Source organism: Heloderma suspectum, chromosome 4, assembly GCF_057233095.1.
Source record: "Heloderma suspectum isolate Gila_16-S chromosome 4, 16-S_ref, whole genome shotgun sequence".
NCBI lineage: Eukaryota > Metazoa > Chordata > Lepidosauria > Squamata > Helodermatidae > Heloderma > Heloderma suspectum.
In genome coordinates, this window is record NC_139461.1 from 187509385 (window position 1) to 187530535 (window position 21151).

Consider the following 21151-nt stretch of genomic DNA (forward strand, 5'->3'; position numbering starts at 1 on the left):
GGGATGTATGAATGCCCTTACCTTGAGTCCGTGGGGGGGTCCGCGGGGGGGGGAGGCAATCCGTTCCTCCCCCCCGGAATCCTCGCTGGCCAGCTCCGCTCTGCGGTGAGTCCACGGAGCTACCAGTTGGCTCCATTCCCCAAGCAATATGGCCACCATTGCTGTCCCTATTGCTGCTGAGCAGAAACAGGAAGTGATCCAGATGCAAATGGCATCCGCTACCGCCATTTGCATATGCTGGGGTTTCCCCCCCCCACCATGATAGGCTACGTAAATACTTACGTAGCCTATCACAGCCTCCGCAGGGACGCAAATGGCATCCCTGCATTAGCCGTGATAGGCTACGTAAGTATTTATGTAGCCTATCACGGCTGAAGAAGGAGGAAGCGAATGGCGGCCGCAGGACAGCCACCATTCGCACAGCAGCCCGGACGGGAGCATGTAAGTGCTCCGTTTCACGTGTCTTTCATGGGGTGGAGGCGCCAGGCACTTTGTCCCGTGCGCCTTTCATGGGTTGGGGGGTGGGGGCTTTGTTCCGCGATGGTTTTCGGGGGGCCGAATGCACTGGCATTCGGCCTTACCAAGATCCATCGCGGAATTCTCTGACATCCCTAATCGTTCCGCCACAGACTCCAGAGGACGAATTCCCTGGAATTTGGCCTCATTGGAGTCCATGGTGGAATTCTCGGACACCCCTAGCAGTGATTAGGGAAGCTCAAAAATACCACCAAAAGAAATTCAAAATTCTGCCTCAGAAAAGTGGAAGCCTCAACACAGTTGATGCTGTTGCCATGTACAGAAGCAGCACAATAACACAAAACCCTTAGGAAAAAAGAAAGACGCTGTGCTACAACCCCTGCCAATAGTGAACCCTATCTGTGAGAAACTGTTGGAGAATTTCTCCTCCCCTAAGAGAAATTTGGTGAAATCTCTCCCCCCCCCCCATTTCTCTGCCCACAAATACGCTGGAAAATTTTGAGAGGCCCTTTGTGCACAGCTCTAATTTCAGTCTTTTAGAATGAGTAAAATACTGCACAAAAGCTGAGAAACCACCAAATGATTGCTGGTTGATGGAAATGGGATGGGGCCATAGGAAGGGAACAGGGGCCATCTGACGAATCCCAGAGGGCTGGATTTGGCCCCCAGGCGTGAGGTCGTACACTCCTGTTCTATGCTGACAGCAAGCTGAACATGTGGCGCTTGGAAGCAGGGAGAGCGCACGATCCCACAGGTACCCCTACCTCCATCCAAATGGTCATTGTAACATATTCTTAATAGGGCTACAGTTTAATCCAAATCAAGAAGAAATGATTTTTTCCTGAGTTAACACAAGAAGTGTAGTCATAGCGCTGATTCTCTCAATGCACAGTGAGCATCATGTCTTGTTCTCTTTGTGCCTTTTGTTCCTTTGTGTGCCTCTTTCCCTCCGATACTACTACCGCTTCAATAGTGCTCATTGCTTTTAACATATATTAGCGTCGTTTCATCAGAATGATTCTATGGAATTTAAATACCTTCCCAGCTGCAGTCTTGTATGCGCACTACACACATACACATGCAGCTACCTCCAGCTGACAATGCTCCACTTCAAGACAGCCACAACCTGTTCCCCTCCCTGCTGAATCTGCAGAGGTTTCTAGTCATTTTCATTGGAGTTCTGCAAGGGTGAGGCATGTCAGATCTAAGTATATAGATGCTTTACATGGTTCATAAGAATTACCCACCTAGGAGTGGCATGCCTTCTTAAGAGCGGCTTATCTTTATTGATTCTCAGTGAAGTCTGTTTTCTCTAAGATGCTTTCAGGACTGTTGAAAGAAAGAAATAACTCTTTTTTTCCCTCCCCCACAAAGCCCATCCCTTGCAAGAAAAGAAAATAAGATCGGTGATCATTAGCCAGTTTTTATGTTATTTGCCCAGATAAGGTTTACAACTCTGCGGTAAGGCCAAAAAAGAAAGAAAAATCTCCCTCTGGATCTCCCCAAACAGCTTTTTAACACAAAAGGTAGATACAAAGATGCTAAAAAATGATGTCAATACAACAAAAGTTCTGCTATTGTTTGAACGTGCGATAAGATTACAACAGAAAATGTGTGATCGCTCTTGGTCGCTCTTGTTTTCACATGCCATGACATTGTGGCAGTTCACAATATTTTGCAGTGGCTGGGAGGTTCCAGGAGGATGGGCCTATATCTGCTTCTTCCATAGCATGTGCATGCATACATGCCCAGATGTCTACATAAACATGGATCTACCACTGGGTGCAGGGTAGGGAACCTCTTCCAAACCAAGGGCCAAATTCCATTTCATAGAAGCTCTCGTGGGCCACATTCCAGTGGTGGGTGGGGCCAAAGCCCAAAGTACAAACAAACCCAGCATATTGCAGCTTAAAGCTCTTACTGCCACTAGCTAAGCCTTAGGGGAGGCATTTCAGCCTTTTAGAATGGGGAAAAACTGCACAAAAGCCAGGAAACCACCAAATGATCAGTGGCCCAGGGGAAAAGGGTGGAGCCAGGGGAAAGGGGGTGGGCATCTGGGGAATCCCAGAGGGCCAGATTTGGCCCCAGGCCTGAGGTTTCTGCCACCACTGCTTTAGGGGGAGTGTAACCCCTTCCAGAACAGGCTGAACACTACTACCATAAGAACATAAGAAGAGCCCTGCTTGTTCAGACCAAGGGTCCATCTAGTCCAGCATTCTGTTCACATAGTGGCCAACCAGCTGTCAACTGGGAACCCACAAGCAGGGCATGAGCGCAACAGCACCCTCCCGCCCACGTTCCCCAGCAATTGGTTGTGTAGGCATACCACCTCTGATAAGGGAGGTAGCACATAGCCATCAGGACTAGTAGACATTGATAGCCTTATCCTCCAGGTATTTAACTAACCCCCTCTTAAAGCCATCCGAATTGGTGGCCATCACTACACCCTGGAAATATGAACCACCCACCAACAGTACCTCCACCTTTTCTGGATTGAGTTTAAGTTAATTGGCCATCATTCAGTCTATTACCATACTGGGACCCCAGGAGCCCAGATTTAGCCCCAAGGACTGAGGCTCCCCACCCCTCAAAGTTTAGACACTCTCAGAGGCTCCCCCTCCCTCATCTCCTCCTCTTCACTGCTATTGCTGCTACCTACCCACTTGCTTTCCCTCTCCAGTATGGGCCCAATATGCCCAACCCTCCAGGGAGAGAAAACCGAGGAAGTTACGACTCCTTTTCCTCAATCCTGTCATTGCTCCATTCACCTGGGCCCCATCTACATGGCACCACTTTCACCCCCACCCCATCGCAACTGCACAGCATTGCAGCTTCAAATTAGCTTCTGGTGGTATACACTTGTGATTTACTGCATGCTCCCCTAACAGACTCCACCGTGCCCTTTTTTTGCCATTATACTTGAATGCGCAGCTGTGCAGTCCTGTGAGCATGGAGGTGTAACACTGCAGTGTCTGTTTTGTATTTTATAGCTTCTGTTGTGTCTTTCCATCCCTCTTTAGGTAAAAAGTGGGTGTTCTCTGTCCCTTCATTTCCATGCCATCTCTTTGTCAGTTCCCCAGCCTGAGACTCTCATGATGGTTCATGTGAGTGGTACGTGCCTACCCATCATTCCAAAATGGTGGCTGGAGTGATCCTCCCCCAAGTCCCCTTGAGCACTGAGTCCAAAACAACCATTGCAAAGGTACGAAGCTGCAAAAATGTGTGAAAGTGTGAGTAAATAAATGAAAATGCCTCTCTGTGCCTCTGTAACTGCGCAGCTGTGAAGGGACGGGCGGGAGTAAAGGGGTGTCACAGAGTGACTCAAGCACTACACATGCCTACAACATGCCCACCGCAAAATGCGAAGACAGTTTGGGGAAGGGACAGATGGCTCGCAACCACTGGAAACCCGCAGGAAAAGAAAAACATTGCAGCAAAACGCCTACTTGGAAATCCACATTTTCCTGGAGAAAACTATGAATGGCTGCGAAGTGGCAACTACATCATCTATCCCAAGGGACCTCAACTCGCAGCCTCACCAAAGTAAAAGGCTCGTGTAGATGGGGCAGCAAGAGTAAAGCCAGGAGGCTCCAAGGACCGGCAGTGGGCTCCCAGTTGTGATGTGGACCTCACAGGTGCTGCCCTTGATGCCAGCCCTGCATGTCCCTGATATGCATTCACTTTATGTATATATTTATTGAACCATATTTACGAATCGCTTACATTAAAGAAACTTCTATGGGATGTACCAAAAAGAAAGCCAAGACTTCATACAGAGGACAAGATTACCTTCCTGCTTGAATGCCTGTTACAAAAGAACTGTTTTTTCAGTAGGCACCAAAAACATGAAAGGGTTGTTGCCTGCTTAATTTGTAGTGGTAAGGAGTTCCAGAGAGTGGGTGCTATGATACTAAAGTTCCTATTTTGAGCCATGATGGACCAGACTTCCGAAATCTTGGATAACATCAGGACAGTGTCTCCTAATGAGTGCAGCAACTGAGCAAGCCAGTAGGGGATCCAGTGATCTCTTAAGTATCCTGATCCCGAGTTATGTAGGGTTTTATAAACACATCCCAAAACTGTAAACCTGGCCTGGTACTTTTGCACAAACATACACTATCAGTGAAGGCATGGGAATAGGGCATGGGAATCCCTTTGTCCTGCCCCCTCAACTCACATCCACACACACACATCCACTCACACAAATACATCCGTGTATGCTTTGAGATTTGAAGAAGGTTTCCATTGCCAGTCAATCATTGGGTTGACCTCATGCTCAATTTCAGGTTGGATAGTTTCATTGGCTCTGCCATGGTAACTCCTGGCTCTCAGTACGATGTCAGTGACAGAGTGTTGAACTTGGGTAACAGCATGGCACCCTCCAGATGGCCTAGATGGCTGGGAATGATGGAAGTTGCAGTTGAACACTTTTGGAGGCCACCAGGTTGAGGAAGGCCGGATGTGGAGAAAGTGGATAGGAAGACATTTTTCTGCCTTTCTCATAAATGACTAGACACCAGGGTCATCCCATGAAGAGGAATGGTGGGAGATTCAGTCAGGATCACTAAGAGGAAGTACTTTTTCACATCACACATAGTTAATGGAATTTGCTACCACAAAGTATAGTGATGGCCACCAATCTGGATTGCTTTAAAAGGGGATTAGACACATTCATGGAGAAGGCTATCAGTGTCCTGATGCCAATATGCTAACTCCAGCATCAGAGGCAATATGCCTATGTACACCAGTGGCTGGAAAACACAACCAGGAGGGTGCTATTGCACTCATGCCCTACTTGTGGGTTTCCCATATGTGGCTGATTGGCCACTGTGTGAACAAAATACTGGATCAGATGGACACCTGGTTTGATCCAGCATGGCTCTCATGTTCTGTCAGAAAACAAGTTCCCTGGGTGATCTTAGGGCAGTCATTCCCTTAACCTAACCTAGCCTATCTGAAAGGATTGTGGTGAGGTACAATTGGGGGAACCTCATGTATGGTGCCCTGAGCTCCCTCAAGTGACAGTGGGATCCAAATGTAATAATAATAACTAGGAAGTGTCCAAAGGAAGAGAGGAAGAGAACAGCTAAATATATTAAAATGGAAATACTTCATCTCCTTTCAGCTACGTAGAAGACCACTCTTCCTCAGGCAAAACTGGAGAAAGAGGTCCCAGTCGGACAAATGTCACACAGATAAATTGAGTGAAAAAAGTTTGGATCAATATGGAGTCCCTGATGTCATGAACAATCTGATGGGATTTCAATGGCCACTACCCGAAATCAATAAAGGTAATGACTCTTTGGCTGACATCTTGGAAACTCTTCTATAATGTTCTTCGGTCACTCAAGACAAGTGAAAATGTACCCATTATGTCCACAATTTTAAAAATAATAATAATAATAACATAACTTTAGCACTATCTTGGGAAACACAAACTTTCCTTTGCACTCTTGCCAATGCAGCTGCTAGGACAAAAGTTAATGGATTGGGTGAGATCACTACATCCTGATCTCATTTGGAATATAATTGTTTTTAGAGTGTTAAATGGGTGGAGTGAAGCAAGGCGAGAGATAAGGTGGGAGGTGAGGAGTGAAAATAAGAAAGTCTCTTGCCTTTGTCCATAAAGTAAGATAGACATGCAGAGGCTGCTTCATCACAAGGATTTATTATTATTATTATTTATCTATTTATTATTACATTTATATCCCACCTTTTTTCCTCTTGAAAGGAACCCAAGGTGGCTTACATGATCCTCCTCCTCTTCATTTTATCCTCACAACAACCCTGTGAGGTAGGTTGGGCTGAGAGTCCATGACTGGCCCAAAGTCACACAGTGAGCTTCATGGCCAAATGGGGACTAGAACCTGGATCTCCTGAGGCCTAGTCTAGCACTCAAACCACTACACCACATTGGTTCTCCCTGGATCAGGACTGGACTCAGATTGGGTGTAGATGTGAACCACTTGGATGTGCATACACATATTCTTGTGGATATGACATGAAATGCCTTATACGGTCCTCATTCACAGTACTGAGCATTTCCATCAACATTGCAATGTAGAGCATTTCTACATCAGGCTAAAATCCCACAACTTTACTGGGGCTTTCTGCTTCTGTTTTAAATGCAGGATCGCAACGGGCTCCCTTACACATGCCTCTCTTTCCCCCCACTGCCCTTCCCCCTTTATCTGCATGTTCTATATGTTTCATTATACAGCTAGTAGATGGCGCTGTGATCTCGCTCCTCTTATTGCGTGACTCCTCCTTTTCATGAGGAAACGCAACACGCTGTAATTTGATAACTCAATTTCTCTGATCTTTTAAAAAATGGGATAAAGGTCATTTAGCACCAGAGATGCCTTGGAGGTTGATGATGTCACATAAAGGACGTGCAAACTTCTGTGAGTAACCAATCTCAATTGCAGGATGAACGCCCTGTGTGGAGATGCAAGACTTCAGTTGCAAGATGTCCAGTTGCGTTCTTGAGCAGTGCACATATTTTGGGGGCACAATTATATCTGGTTTGGCACCAAGGGCTACTAGCTTTAGGTTGCAATGTGAGCACACTTACTAGGAAGTAAGCCCCATGGAGGTCAGACAGACCAGACCAGACAAGATCAGTCACATCCACTGATTCTCTGACCTTCAATGGGACTTTTTTTCCTGGCCAGCCATACTTAGGATTAGGACTGCATGTAAGTTGAATTGAATGGACATTCATCAACTGATTCTATAATTGATTAAAAAAACTTTCACTGACCTAAAAAAGGCATTTCATTGAAGTCTTGCTAATAAGCAAATTAGCTACATTTAATTGATCAGTTGATATATCAATTACATGACAGATGTTTATCAACTAGAAACCTTTAATGAGTGAGTGCACAGCTTTGATAAAAACCAAGGCAGGCAAATAAAATAAACATGTAACAAAATGATGTAGTTCCTCTTCTCATGGGGGGGGGGGGTGTTTAAATCCTCCCATGAACTTTTTTTTTTTTTGGTTCATTTTGTATTTTAAAGTGTATTGATCCTTTTTTCTATGAAAAACAAAAGATAACCAATTGGCCTTTCAAATATGCGTTCAGTGGCTTTCTTGCATTTGTAACCTTTCTTGCATTTGTAATGTGTTAACTGAGATATCTCTTTTGTCATAACCTTGGAACAATTCCATTGTTAACTGTGTTTACTTGTTTTATATAAGAAAGAGTAAATATATTTCACTTTTCTTTTATTCTTGTTAGCCAACTTGATCGCTATTTTGGGGGTAGAAAGGTGGTGTATAAATAAATATTTTTTCCTTTAATTTTATTTCTCATGCTTTATAACCTACATTTTCTGATGCATGGATCTGTAAATCTATAGAGTTTTAGCAGATATTTGCCATTTCTATTTTCAGGTTGAAACTAGCTATTCCAGTGGGATGGAGGTTTCTCACACACACACACACACACACACACAGCACCTGAGATTTTGTAAATATTCACCTTTCTTCAATCCTGTGTTTGGTGGTATTGTTTCTGCTGGTGGCTGGCAACTTTAGCAGTTCTATCTATTCCCCACCCCAGTCACTGCTGCTTCTTTTCTAGATCCTTGTGCAAGTGTCATTTCCAGTGTTTTGATTCTGCTTGTGCAAGCTGTTGTGCAAGCTGTTACACAAGGTGTTGCATAACTCATTATGATTTCATTAGACCAGGTGTTGCTCGCACCACTTGTGCTAGTTCTGATAGCGGTCGTGTAACAGCCAGTGGAACAACACCAACTCTTGTAATTTTCACAGGCATCGTGTTAGATGTGATAGTGTTAGAGGTGTTAGATAACATCATCGTGTTAGATGTTGCACAAGTGACAGCAACACAGATTTGCAGAACAGCTTGTGCAATGCCTGTACAAGGCCAGTGCAACGGCTTGCGAAATACATGGTGCAACAGCTCACACAATGCCTTGGGCTACACACTGCACAACAGCTTGCACAAGCGGAATCAAAGTGTTAGATTTGACACTTGCTCAAGGAAAGAAACAGGGTTTCTGCAAGTGGTAGAAGCTTTATGCTAATAGAATGACACCATTGTTTACAACTCTGCTGAGGGAGGCTAAGTTAGGGATGGCGGAGAATTCTGGCACGGATTTCAGTGAGGCTGAATGCACTGGCATTCGGCCCCCGAAATCCGTGGCGGAACGGCCTGCCACCCCCCGCCACCCCGCGGATCCCCCCCGGGATGAGACTTACCTGGGGCAGATGTTCTAGATGGTGGCGGCTCCAGCAGCAGCTCCAGCGGCGGCTTCAGCGGCAGCGGCAGCGGCGGCTGGTCTTTCGACCGGCTGCCACAGCCGCCATTTGCAGTCTGGTCTTTTCTTTTCTTTTACCCAGACGTGATAGGCTATGTACAGACTTAAGTAGCCCATCACATCTAGGTAAAAAAAGAAAAAAACACGGCATATGCAAATGGTGGCGGCTATGGCGGCCGCCATTTGTGTTCCTTATTTTTCGCCATTTTAGTCTACGTAAATATTTACGTAGGCTAAAACGGCGAATAAAGAAGGAATGCAAATAGCGCCCACTACGCTATTTGTGTTCCCCTTTTTTTCGCCGTAATAGTCTACGTAAATATTTACGTAGACTAAAACGGCGAAAAAAGAACTCAAATGGCGGCCGCTGTAGCCGCCATTTGCGTATGTGTTGTTGTTGTTTTTTACCCAGACGTGATAGGCTATGTAAAGAATCACAGTTCCCTGGCTGGACACAAATGGCGGCCACTATGGCGGCCACCATTTGCGTCCGCACCAGCCAGTCTGCAGCCGGAAATCCGGCTGTGGATGGCCCTGGCCTGGCCAGCTGCTCCGCGGAGCCGCCGTGGAGCAGAGCCGGCCGTTGAGGATTCCGGGGGGGAGGACCGGATCGCCTCCCCCCCGTCGAGGATTCCAGGGGGAGGGACGGAGCTCCTCCCCCACCACCACAAACAGAATCTGCAGAAAGGTAAGTGAATTTCGTAAATCCCTAAGCTAAGTACACTAAAGATCGCTTTAGTCAGGTGGACTTTGGGGACATAAGCGGATCTGTTGAGCTGGATGCTGTTTTTATTGTTTTTACTTGTTTTTACTTGTGTTTTAATGTATTTGCTTATTATTGTTTTATCAAGTTTTATTAGTGACTGTAAGCCACCTTGAGTACCATTTTTGGACGACAGATGGGGGACAAATCAAGTCAATAAAAATAAATAAATGAACCTCCGGTTCTTGTAATCACGAGCTGGTTTGAAAAAATGGCATTCCTAAACTTTTTTTTTGGTAAATCATATATACCAACATAGGACCCTTATGAGAAAAATGAGGCTGACATTGCACATGAACAATATCGACCAGATAGGCAAAAATAACATTTATTTTAAATGCAGTGAAATATCATACATATGATTTGCTGACTATTTGCATTATTTATCCCTATGGTGCTTTCCATACTGTTTACATATTTATATATTATTTATACCTATTAATATACCGATATATCAGCTGCACACATAATTTTCATATCACAGATACATATGATGCTGTTTGTTTAAAAGTGAAGATCCACGAATGCTTCACAAATAACCTCTATCTTTTCAAGTTTTTAAAATAAATTGTTAGCATTGGATTTTGCCTCACCTTTTCCATGATGAACCCACAGTCCTACCTGAATTCATTAAATGTCTTTTACAAGTTAATGGTTAAACTTTGTATTTGTCATGCCATTAATAGGAGGCGAGCGGCACAATTGTTACAACCGCTGAAAGGGAAGGTACATAAAGACATAGCAAGCAGTTCAAGACCTTATTAAAACATGCCCATCAAATGCAAAGATACAAATAAAGGGTCTGCTTCATCAAAAAGATAACTCTTACAGACAGCACTCACGCTGTCCTCTAGAGTCTCTTGCATGTGAAAATAAATAAAATAATAATAATAACGTGGCTCCAAAAAATTAACATTGGAAATTTTCCCCTATACAGATGCATACACATTTTAAAATGGGGTTGGATTCAGCAAAGTGCACATTTTACAATGCAAAGTTCCAAATAAATGATGAATCCTGCATAAATCCAATCTCTAAGGGACAGACTGGGAATCTGGGTCTTTTCCACTAAACATCTTGCAAAGAGGGAAGGGGGATGTAATTTGTGCAGAGTATTTGAGGGAAGGAGGTTTGACACACACCCCTCTAGTTCAGCCCCAGTTAAGATGGAAATCCCACATTCTATGCAGTGTAATGGTTCCAAAGCTGAATGTACATACTGGCTTGGAACCAGACGTCATACTTAGAATAGACCCATTGAAATCAATGGGCAATAAGGTAATCCTCATTAACCTAAGTCCTATTGATTTTAATGGGTTTATTCTAAGTAGGACTAAGTCTAGATGCAACCCAATGCCTAGGAGAGACCTTATCTTATGCAGAAATATTCGAGATAGAGAGATTACACAGACAGAAGGAAGAAAATATAGCATACAGTCAAACCCATAGAGACAATGGTCCTGAATCGGAGATTTCCATGCTCAGCCTTGGACTGCCTACAATGCAGCATATGTATATGTTTGCTTGAACAAGCCTGATGATCATCTTGGTCAGCATGAAGAGCAACATTCCCAGATTCGGGTGGGATGGGGGGACTAAACCTAAGCTCCACATCTCCCCTCCTCCCATGTATGACAAACCCACCCACCACCCACCTACCTCCTAGAAATGTCTCTGAACAAAGAACAAGGCCAGACTTGCACAGACCTAACCAGGCAATTCTAGGACATAAAATCTGCATTACTACGTATCCCTGGCTTACTCTTGACTTTTCCTCTGCCTTAACAGCCTTATGTTAAATAGGTACATGCAGGAATCGCCTGGAAGCTGCACTGTCAGGTCCTCCCAGGCCCTTGGTCAGTTAAAATTTCCCTCACTGGGAGCTGCCCAGTCCCCATAGAAATGTTTGTTTGGAAAACCTGTTTTTGTCTGACTTCGAGGGCTTGGCGAAGAGTCAAGCCAAGGCTAACCACACCGTGGAGTCCCAGGTGGCCTTATCCTCCCCACCACCACCACCACCCCTGCAAGCTGCTTTGGTGAGTTATTCATAGGAGTTTAGGTTCTGGGGTGGCCAGATGTCCTGTTTTACACAGGACAGTCCTCTGTTTGAAGGACTGCCCAAGGACTGTCCTCCATTTTGAAGGCATCCTCTGTTTGAAGGGATGCCCAGTCCAAGTCCAGCTTAAACATAAAGAACCATTAGAAGACAGAGCTGGGCCATGACTTTGCACCTGGATAGCAAACTCAGCATGGATGGCACACAGCTCAGCTGGTCACTGTCTTCTACACTATGGTGAGAAGTACTGGATTGCTATTGAAATGATAATAATTATTTCTAAATTTGCATCTATTCATATAAATTAGCATATGAAAATCTGACGCAAATCAGCATCACCTTTTGCCCTCTTTTTCTGGTGACGCCTGTCCTCTTTTGGGGCAATTCACAAGTGGCCACCCTGTTCCCTAAGTTTAAGTTAGTTCCTTCCATATTTCATTTTACTTTAAAAGCCACTGACCATTTCTGAATGTCTCTCTGCTTGGTTCTTTAATAAATATATTCAACCAGAAACTGGGGTTGATGTAGTTCTTTTTTGCCTAGTCTGAAGGTTGGTCTTCTTGGCCTATGTGTTTTTTTAAAAAGAAATTCTGGAAAGGAGCCTATTTTCTCCATAAGTGTATAAACCTAGATTCTCACATATCCAGGATTTAAGGGTTATTTAAAAATGGAACAGTAGGACTCTACCTCTGGAATATAGACAAAGGGTACCTGTTCTACCTCACAAGGTTTGAGGTAGAGACTCCCATTTGTCTGGAAGGTCATCGCTGGGGCTTAATTGTTGTTTTTTGAAATATCTGTGTTTATTTACAAATATGCAGATTGAATATAGTGGAGGAACAGCTCAAGCGCTCCAGCAAAGTCCCCTGTTCCCACATCAGATCTCCAAGCCAGCACCCTGAAATTCTCACACATCCAGAAGTCAATTTTCTCCCATCCTTGGATTCAAAACTGCTCTCTTTTCACATGGAGACACCTGGATTACCTCTTCCTTTACTGGGAGAGGGAAGTCCACCCCCTTCTCTGATCGGGTTTTCTTTTTCAAAACATTCCCAAAATGATCCTCTATTGAGAAACAATTGACTAACATATATATATCACCTATAGTTCACCTAACAGATGTGTCCTGGCAAGGAAGCTTGAATAACAAGGACCGGAAGCAGTCCTTCTGGCCCATTAACCATCTCCTGTCTAAGCCCACAGGTTTACAACAGTATTCTAGCTCAGAGTCCATCACTTGTATACATTAAATTATAAATAATTCTGTCTAATTTAAAAGCAGCTATTGCAAATAATGAAACTTGGTACATAACATATTTGTCATGAACAGTCAAAAGCATAGAAATGTTCTCAAAATCTGACATCTCAGGACCAGAAAAAAAAAAGCATGATAAAAATCACTCTCTAGGTGCCCTATACAATGGGCAGTACAGCAAATAATGACAGATATCTTCCACCCACCACCACCCACAGATGCAGAAATATTGGCCCCATGGAACACTAAAGAACCTTCCTCCCAAATGAGCAGTAGGCATAGTTTGAAAGCGCAGCTTGGTAAAAGTCTTCCTTAATTAAGGAAATGTAAGGTCATGTAAATACTGCTGCAGAGGATGATTTATTTTATGTGCCTATACCACACACACACACAAAAAACTGGTGTTCACAAGATTAAGATTTTCCATACCCTGGTTGCAGTCTTTGTTGAACACCTTATCCTTGATCAAAGTTTTGATCCCTCCAAAATCAGTTGTCCCTAATGTCTCAAATGTGAAGCATTGTCTGAGGATTATGACCTCACATCTCCCTTTCCAGCTTTTTGGGCATAGCTCAGGAGAGCTGCCCCTTCATGGATCACTGCCTTGTTGTGGTGAAGGGGCTTGCGTAACTCAATGAAGCCATAAGCTATGCCATGCAGGGCCACCCAAGACGGACAGGTCATGGCAGAGAGTTCTGACAAAATGTGGTCCACTGGAGAAGGAAATGGCAACCCACTCCAGTATTCTTGCCAAGAAAACCCCATGGAACGTATCACATTCACAAGGCTAAAAGATATGATGCCGGAAGATGAGCCCCTCAGGTCAGAATGTGTCCAATATACTACTCGGGAAGAGCAGAGGGAATTTCCAAGTAGCGCCAGAAAGAGTGAAGCAGCTGGGCCAAAGCCGAAAGGACACTCAGCTGTGGATGTGTCTGGTGGTGAAAAGAAAGTCCGATGCTGTAAAGAACAATATTGTTTAGAAACCTGGAAGGTAAGGTCAATGAATCAAGGTAAGCTGGAGGTGGTCAAACATGAGATGGCAAGATTGAACATTGACATCTTGGGAATCAGCAAACTAAAATGGACAGGCATGGGCGAATTTAATTCAGGTGACCATTATATCTACTACTGTGGGCAAGAATCCCTCAGAAGAAATTGAGTAGCACTCATAGTCAACAAAGGGGTGGGAAAAGCAGTACTGGGGTACAATCTCAAAAATGATAGAATGATCTCAGTACGAATCCAAGGCAAACCATTCAATATCACAGTAATTCAAGTCTATGCCCCAACCACTGATGCTGAAGAAGCTGAGGTTGATCTGTTCTATGAAGACCTACAACACCTTCTAGAACTAACACCAAAAAAAGATGTCCTCCTCATCATAGGGGATTGGAATGCTAAAGCAGGAAGAAATCACCAGGATAACATGCAAGCATGGCCTTAGTGTACAAAATGAAGCAGGACAAAGGCTAATAGAGTTTTGCCTAGGGATGTACGAAAGTCACTTACCTTTTCACAGGGGTGCTTCGCGGTGGGGGGGAGGTGCTTCGCTTCTCCCCCCGAAGTTCAGGCGAGGGGGGGAGCCGTCCCGCCTCGCCCGGCCGAAATTCAGGCCGGGGGGCGAGGCTTCCTGCCTCCCCGGCTGCGAAACAAAGTGTAAAAAAAACACACAAAAAACACCCCGTGATAGGCTACGTAACGATTAACGTAGCCTATCACGGCTAGATTTCCAAAGTCAGCCGTGATAGGCTACATTAATCGTTACGTAGCCTATCACGGGGTTTTTTGTTTTCTTTTTACACTTTGTAATGGCGGCGGTGGCAGCCGGTCAGAAGACCGGCTGCCGCCCCCGACGAAAGGCCGACGAACCGCCGCCGGGACCCGCCGCCGGGAGGGACATTCGCCAAAGGTAAGTCCCATCCCGGGGGGGGCGGGGCGGAGAATTTCACCGCCGATTTCAGGGGGCCGAATGCGTTGGCGCTCGGCCCCCCGAAGATTTGGGGAGAAATTCTCCGCCATCCCTAGTTTTGCCAAGAGAACACGCTGATCATAGCAAACACTCTTTTCCAACAGCACAAGATGCGACTCTACACATGGACATCACCAGGTGGTCAACATCGAAATCAGATTGGTTATGTCCTTTGCAGCCAAAGATGGAGAAGCTCTATACAGTCAGTCAAAACAAGACCTGGAGCTGACTGTGGCTCAGATCATGAGCTGCTTCTTGCAAAATTTCGGCTTAAATTGAAGAACGTAGGGAAAACCACTAAACCATTCAGGTATGGCCTCAATCATATGCCTTATGAATATACAGTGGAGGTGAGGAATAGATTTCAGGGATTAGACCTGATAGACAGAGTGCCTGAGGAACTATGGACGGAGGTCCGTAACATTGTTCAGGAGGCAGCAACTCCATCCATCCCAAAGAAAAAGAAATGCAAGAAAGCCAAGTGGCTGTCTGATGAGGCTTTACAAGTAGCTGAGAAAAGAAGGGAAGCGAAAAGCAAGGGAAAAAGGGCAAGACATACCCAACTGAATGCAGAGTTCCAGAGAATAGCAAGGAGAGATAAGAAGGCCTTCTTAAATGAACAATGCAAAGAAATCGAAGAAAACAATAGAATGAGGAAGACTAGAGATCTCTCCAAGAAAATCGGAGATCTCAAGGGAATGTTTTGTGCAAAGACGGGCATGACAAAGGACAAAGAAGGCAGGGACCTAACAGAAGCAGATGAGATTAGGAAGAGGTGGAAAGAATACACAGAAGAACTATACAGGAAGATCTGAATGTCCCTGATAGCCATGATAGTGCAGTCTAGGGATGGACGAAAGTCACTTACCTGATCCCGAAGCTTGCTTCGCGGTGGGGGGGGAGGCGCTCTGTCCCTCCCCCCGAAATTCTGGTCGGGGGGGAGGCGCCCCGTCCCTCCCTGCCAAAATTCTGGCCGGGGGGAGGCGCCCCATCCCTCTGGCCGTGAATCCTCTAGTCCTGCCAGGATGCAAATGATGGCGTCTGTAGCTGCCGCCATTTGCGTCCCTGCAGTCAGCCGTGATAGGCTACGTAAATGTTTATGTAGCCTATCATGGCTGACTTAAAAAAAAAAAAAAGCATGTATGCAAATGGCGGCGCCCATGGGCGCCGCCATTTGCATTCCTTATTTTGGCATGTGTAGTCTTCGTAAACATTTACGTAGACTATGGCGAAAAGAAGAGGAACGCAAATAGCATATTTGCGTTCCCCTTATTTTCACCATAGTCTACATAAATGTTTACGTAGACTACACGTGCCAAAATAAGGAATGCAAATGGCGGTGCCCATGGGCGCCGCCATTTGCATACGCGCGGTTTTTGGTTTTTTGTTTTAACTCAGCCGTGATAGGCTACGTAAACATTTATGTAGCCTATCACGGCTGACTGCAGGGATGCAAACGGCGGCGGCTACGGCCTCCACCATTTGCGTTCCCGGCCGACCGGGATTTGCGGCGGGAGGGACGGGGCACCTCTCCCCCAGCCAGAATTTCGGGGGGGAGGGACGGGGCGCCTCCCTCCCAGCCAGAATTTCGGGGGGGAGGGACGGGGCGCCTCCCTCCCGGCCAGAATTTCAGGGGGAGGGACAGAGATCCTCCCCCCCACCGCGAAGCAAATTTCGTCAAAGGTATGTGACTTTTGTACATCCCTACCATGGGGTCACGAAGAGTCGGACACGACTGAATGACTGAACAACAACAACAGGAGTGCTGAACCTCTTTCAGCCTGAGAGTACTGGATTCAGTTTTTGAGAAGCTGTCAGGGGCCATATTCCAATGGTGGGTGGGGCAAAAGCAGAATGGGTGGGGCCGAAGCAACTAACATATTTCAGCTTAGACCTGTTAACTGCCAGAAACGAAGCCTTAGGAGTGGCATTTCAGCTTTTTAGAATGGGGAAAAGCTGGGAAACCACCAAACGATCAGCAGCTGTGGGAAAGGGTGGGCAGGGGATCAGGGCATGGCTATCTTGGGAAAACCATAGGGCACTATCGGGACCACAGGTTGGCCATATTTGAACTGTGGAACTGAGGTTTGGCACCTCTGTTCTAGCCTGTGTAGGTATTACATTTGAAGTGCAGATGCAGGGGGAGGAGGGGGGAGGGGGAAGAAGCCATTGTGAAAATGCTTATAGGGTCATGGGTGAAGTCTAAGTCAAAAAAGAAACAGTTGTACCAATTTAATTTCCAACATCTTTCGACACTTGATCTTTACAAGGGAAAAACTTTTGGAGATTCTTTTGGAGGATTCCCTCTCTCTTGCTTCTTCCAAAGGCGTTTTCTTTGGAAACTGAGGAGGAGGAGGAGGAGGAGGAGGAGGAGGAGCAGACCAGTCCAGTCGTGGGCCCTCCCAGTCACTGGACCCTCAGCAACTGCCCAAGCATGTTAGGCACTGACACTAGCCATGGCTGCAGGAGGAGGGATAGAGGCTGGAGTTTTTCTATCCCTCCTCCCCTTCCCTTCCTTCCCTTCTTCCTACAGGCTAAAAACTGAAGACTTTGAGGATCTGGGCTGAGCAGGGTCCAAATGCATAATCTGACACCATTGGTTTCCCTTACAAAACACAACAGTGAGCATCTGTTGGGGGAAAACCTTTGCTATTCTACATGGTAAATCCCCCATTGAAAGCTTTATACATTTCATTCACACTGGCTGACATGATGAAACAGTCTTCATTGTAGTGCAGGTGTCCAGGAAACCCGGCTGCAAGATGGTTCCTCCACAGTGAGATCAAATGAGCTCAGCCCCATATCTGCGTTAAACATTTTGTCATGCTAATATCTTGCTTCAAAAAACAACAACACTTTAACCAGCAATGAGAACAGCGGGCAAAATGTGCAATCCAAAGGCAAGAAATCCTGCCCCAGCTCCATGGAGCTACAGGCCATCCAGAAATGGGGAGAGAATGAGGAAGACCATATGTGGGAAGCTAGCGGTCAGGATGACTCTGGGCAGAAATAGCTCTTCCTGCCATCATTATTTCCACTGCCTTTATTAGTACGTCTGTTCCAGGGAAAGTGAAGGAAATGCCTAGAAATGGATCTGCCACATTCAGCCTCTTCTTTCCAGTCCTAAAGTATAGTCCGAAGCAAAGCTGAGCCAAGACATGGTGTTCCTCCAAGCAGAGTTGTGCTCCTGAATCCTTTGCAATTTCTGAGAGGGTGCTGGGACACCACTCTGTATGCTTCTCCATTGGCCCCCTGAAAAATATGGCTGCTTGGATTGGTTGTGCAGTCAGGCCACACCCAGGTCTGTAGCCCTACCAGTGCAGCCACCATGTACGTATTAGCTCCAAGAGTTTAGGGCAGAGAGAAAGCCATTTGGGCTAAGTATTGTGGGGCATACATGACTTTTAAAAGGGCCTCACCCACCAACATTTCTGTGAGACAGACATGTACAAAGGGGATGGTCAAAGGGATTGCTTGGATAATCTAGGAGCCATCCTGATAAAGTCCAAGTGTCTCTGCAATGGAGTGGAAGGCAGTTGGGCCTTCCTGTCTTCTGCTTAGGACTGCCAAATAGCCAGACATTTACTGGTCTGACCAGTAAACCCATGTTCCTAGAAACCAGTGTTATGTTCTACCCTAGCATTGCCTGCCCGGGCACTGGACCCCAGCTTTCCCCAAGGTGACAGTATTTTTGGAATCCAACGTTGGTAGCTCCACCAGTCACAGCTGTCAGTGTCCAGTGTTACACAAAAGCCTATGATATTTGCATGCCGTATTTTGTGATCCTCTGGTTTGCAAGCATCTGTCTGGTCCCAAGTTGGCAACCCTGTAATCTTTTCTGGGAAGCTGCTGGGGCCATGGAATGGCTGTGTGTGTGAGAGACAGAGACAGAGAGGAGTTGTAAATTTTCAAGTCCAGGCACTCATCATGTCTGTCTGTCTGTCTGTCTGTCTAAAATATTTCTAGGCCACCCTAGGAGCCCTCTCAAGGCATCTTACAACAATGAAATAGGCCAATTCAGTAATAAAAGAGCACAAATTCCATAAAAGCAACAGTCGAAAACATTTTTAAAAAAAAAACGTGATCAGGGGAAGGCCAGGTCTTCAGGGCCTTCCTAAAGGCCTGCAAAGATGGGTCTTCAGAGACCCCCAATGACAACCCTTTCCAGAGGTGTGGGGCCACTGTGGAAAAGGCCTCCCTTGTGTACTAACTGCCCTCAAAGGTGGGCAAGTAAGGTGGGCCTCTGTTGCTGTGGGCAGGCTGATATAGGTGAAGGTGGTCCTTCAAGTAATTTTGTCTATAGCCATGTGCCCAAGGAGAGAGAAAAATGCAGGCAGCTGTATTGATCCATCTCTCTTTGTGTGTGCATGCCTGCCCAGGCCTATATGTGGACATCTGTGCCCATCTGTAGGTCTTTTGTAAAGCTAATGGGTCTTAATTACCCATTCAAGACCCAGCTACCCCAAAATACTTTGCATTACAATAGGGATAGCTCACAACAATATATTGCTGCTATGACAGTCCCTCCTCCCTCCCCAGCTACTGTGAGTATTGCAGCTAAGCTCAGAGGGAACAGGGAAGCTTGTGGGGAGGGGCAGATGATATCATCATCCCTGCTAATCAAAATGTCCCTGCACTTTGATCCCATGAGTCCTGGCTCCACTACACCACTATGTAGTGCATGGGCCTACTGATGTTGTGCATTGTCAGGAATTGTGCTTTTTTACAAGCAACAAACTAGGGATGTCTGTCTTGTAAATCTGGCCCTTTCAAGGCTCAATGGACTTCCACCGCCTGCCCAACTGAGCTTGCATTTGTGGACCGAGCCATGAGCTTTCCCATGGGTTGCTGGGAACCTTTGCTGTATTTTTTATTTGTGCAAATAGAGATTTGTGCACAAACTTTGGCCACAATTTGCATAATTTGCACAAATTGAAGTCAAAATTTGCACAAATTATGCAAATTCCGGTCAAAGTTTGCACAAATCTCTATTTGCACAGATAAAAATACATAGAATCCACAAACTGGCCCAACCTGATGGAGATGGAGTCGGGCTTCTTTGCAGAAAATGGACTGAAGCCTGGGGGGGGGGCAAACTAAGGGAAGTTCATTCAAGCTTCAACCCAAAACAGATTTCTCTGACATCCCTACAACAAACAGGCATGGGTCAACTCACAGGCAGATTCCTCTAGCAATGCAGTAAGGCTCAGATGCTTCATAAGGCAATACAGGACCACTGGGGGCATCTTGGCTGCTCCCAGGTGCTCCATCCTCCCCATCTGGATTTGGGCCTGAAAGACCAAAGAAAGGTGTGGGTGCATGGACGGGAAGTTGTAAGCAAGCACAATTTGTGACATTGCACAACACCATTACTGATTATGGGACACATCTGTTAAGGCATCAGACTTAGCTTCCAATTTCCTGGCTTTGTAGAGCTTGAACCAACATGATATAGCTTTAACTCACATCTTAAAGCGCCAGGTTTTTTTATCATCAAATGCAAATTAAGAAGGGTGGAAACTCAGAGTAGGTCATCATTGCCCAATAGAAAGCCACAGGAGCATGCCCATAACCAGCCTCTACTGGTCAGCAGGGGTCTTGGTACTGTTTATGTGTCTGATCCAATATCTGGAAAGCTGTAAATTGGACTCTCTCCGTGACAGTGTTCCAGCAGCCTATAAGAACAATAAGCAGTTTGTGTGTTTTAGTGACTTGAGGACTGTGTTATGCCATCGGAGCAACTCAAAGTACCCTAAACAGCTTATCGAGACAATGGTGTCAAACCAATGGAGGCTTAAGGCAAAGTACAAAGTACCATCACGTAGCAGCCACTTTCAACATGGTTGGCAATCAAGTCAAACAAGATAGAGCAGAGAACACCTCATTCATCCTCCAATCACTTAGGGTCCTATTGTTTAAGGGTGATGCCTACATCTTTCTTCCCTTTCCGTAAACTGCAATAACTGCAGCAGGACCCATTTAGGATGAAGGCAAGTATATCTCTTCCAAAATATTGCAGCTGTGGTCTGAAGCACACAGTGTGGCTGCATTCTGAGGCATTTGCAATCAGGGCAGAGAAGGTGTGTTCAGACTACGTCCCCTACACACTTAGAAGATATGTGTGCTTCCAGGCATCGTTTCCTACAGGGATGCAGAACCTCAGGCCTGAGGGCAAAAACTGGCCCACCTGGGGTCCCAATCCAGACTACTGGGGTTCCCCAGATGGGCATACCCCCTTCTCCTGGCCCCACCTTTCCCTGACTACCGGTTGGTTGAGATGCCTTTCCTAAGGCTTAGTTACTGGCAGGAGGAGCTTGAAGGTAAAATATGCTGGTATTT

The 21151-nt window shown here is 45.7% G+C and overlaps 1 long non-coding RNA gene across 1 annotated transcript; it reads left to right on the forward strand.

Moving 5' to 3' along the window:
• Positions 1 to 367: 367 nt before the first annotated feature.
• Positions 368 to 10179, forward strand: LOC146347854 (uncharacterized). Its single transcript, XR_014789903.1, has 4 exons — positions 368 to 441; positions 3498 to 3679; positions 5603 to 5768; positions 6906 to 10179. It is a non-coding gene; the product is annotated as an uncharacterized LOC146347854 (long non-coding RNA).
• The last annotated feature ends 10972 nt before the right edge of the window (positions 10180 to 21151 follow it).